Source organism: Diachasma alloeum, unplaced genomic scaffold (genome assembly GCF_001412515.2).
Source record: "Diachasma alloeum isolate Michigan unplaced genomic scaffold, Dall2.0 Dall_scaffold_00378, whole genome shotgun sequence".
Lineage (NCBI taxonomy): Eukaryota > Metazoa > Arthropoda > Insecta > Hymenoptera > Braconidae > Diachasma > Diachasma alloeum.
In genome coordinates this window covers 26887-29528 of record NW_021680517.1, presented here as the reverse complement: position 1 = coordinate 29528, position 2642 = coordinate 26887, and positions in this window count along the sequence as shown.

Genomic DNA, 2642 nt, shown 5'->3' with positions numbered 1-2642 from the left:
CCAGACCTGGCCCGATGTTATCATTCCAGGTTTCAACCAAGTCCGGCGCGGTCCCGGTTGAGGAACGGGTCCCGAAGTTCGGCAGGCCGGCCACCGGGCTTGGGCCAAGCTCGGCCCATTCGTTTTTTCGTACGTGGGCAGTGTCCATGCAGTTTCTCGTCCCAAAATCTATGGGCCAACAATTCATCGCCTTTAAACTGAGATTTCGGAATGAAATTATTCCCATGCATTTCTACAGAGCTCATGTTTCGACCATCGATTTTTATTATATACAACGAAAATCCCTATACCTTGAAAGTTCAATTTCGGCACGTTGTCCTTAATTTTTTTTCAGTAGTCGCAGCTCTTCAGCGAACATAGTCACATAGTAAGAGAATAGGGTAAACTGCCCAGTAGATGGACGCCTAAGAAAACTCCCCAATAGATGGATGTTTGTTTTTTAGCAATTGAAAAAAAAATGATCGAAAAGAAATCGTCACTCAGGGGTTAAGAATCACAACAGTTAGTGAAAATTTAAAGCAACAATTCACATTTCAGTATTTTTTTGTGTAATTTCCCACCCAAAAGTAGCTCGTCCATCTATAGGGCAGTGTCCATCTACCCACGTACGAAAAAACGAATGGGCAGAGCTTGGCCCAAGCCCGGTGGCCGGCCTGCCGAACTTCGGGACCCGTTCCTCAACCGGGACCGCGCCGGACTTGGTTGAAACCTGGAATGATAACATCGGGCCAGGTCTGGGCGCCCATCTCGGCCCAGCGTTGATTGCCAGTCGTTGGCCAGGCTCAATTAAACATTACTTAATTACATGAATATGATAATATGGGTGATTGAAATACAAGTAATTTAATATTACTCCTCAGCATTCGTAATAGGTTCAACGAGGAAAAAAAACCATTACCGGCATGCGACTGGTGCCGCACTGGCTGCCAAACTGTTCATGGCAATTATCAATAATAACAAAAACAAAATAATTAACATTTTTTAGGATGATTTTTAGTATTGATTGTGCCCTACCTACCAAACCCTAACGCAATCATCGTTGAAAAACCGATTTTGTTAACTTAAAATATTACCCCCTAACGTGGGCTCGAACCCACGACCTCACGACTACTAATCCGACGCCCTAACCACTAGTCTACCGCGCAATTCGTAAAACCTCTACTTCAAATCTTCCATATTAATTCCATCTCGGTTTTTTTCGACTTGAATGTTTTATCATTCAGTTGATAGAAATATTAAGTGATTCAACTACAGTTTAATCGGTAAATTAATTCAATAATGAATAATAATAATTATTATTATTAATTACAATAATAATTGTAACAATTAGGATTACTGTTGAATGACGATTCTTCTTCTTTTCGTAATAATTAGCGAGTAACATGTGACTTCAACACGTACAATGTCACCATTTTTTTACGATTACACCCTTAATATTTTACCCTCAAGTTTCCACCCTTACCATTCAACCCTCAGAATTTCAGTCTTATGATTTTTTCGCCCCTTTCCATTATTGCGATTTGACCCTTACAATTTTACTCTTCAGATTTTACCCTTATGATTCCACCCCTATGATTCCATTCTCATCATCTCACCCTTGCGATTTAATCCTTACAGTTACACCAACGGCTGGAGCCCAATGACCAAGCTCCGGGCCACCGCTGGCTAAGGCTTGGTTATCGAGCTCCGGCATCCCAATGTCCGGCCAAGGCTGGGCCAGATCTGTCAACCAAGGCTCGGTTACCCGCCCTTCTCCCGAGACTCAAGCCCTAGTCCCCAGGGATGGCCGAACCTCGGTCCAAGCCTGGGCGCCCAGACTTGGCAAGCCCAGGCTTGTGCCAGGCTTGGCCCGTTTCTCCAACGCTGGCATTTCGTACGTGGGATAGGAGTGCGTTAGACTCACACACCAAGTTGTACATGGCGTGCACAATGAACACATCGCTCATGCGTACAGAGCCTTACACATTGAAACCTGTCTTCGAAAATAACACGTTAAGGCGAACACACAAGAAGCGTGTGGAAAATTTGCAGTTGACTGTGTTTTACACGTTTCGTCGTGAACACGGGATCGGTCGGTTACACACGAATGCCGAAAACACACGCCAAAACTACACAGTACCAAACGTGTCTGTGGACTTAGTTTTTGTCGCACTCGTGTTGGACTTGAAAATATTTTGACTCTTGGGAAAATGTTCGCTTCTCAAACTTGGAAACATTTCTACTTGATATTATATTATATATTTTGTTTTCATTATATAGAAATAAAATATTTTCATAATACTTTATTGATATTTCGTTTATAAAATACAATCATTAATACATTTCTTTGTTATAAATGTTTTAATTTTGTTCATGACTTTTATAACACTTCAATCAATTGATCACAATCTATTATTGTTTGACATGAATGGAAACTCATTTCTCATATAATGTCATTAATCAACATTTTTAAATATTTTTAACATTTTTAATCAACATTTTTAACTTTTGTTTTTTTTTTTAAGAATCATTTAGCAAAATCCGGTCACTTTTGAACAATTTTTAATATGAATATGAATACATTTACTTTACGATACTCCTTGCTTAACACTTTTTTATAACAATAGTTCAAAATGGAACGTTGGTAAATATTTTTTGTTCTT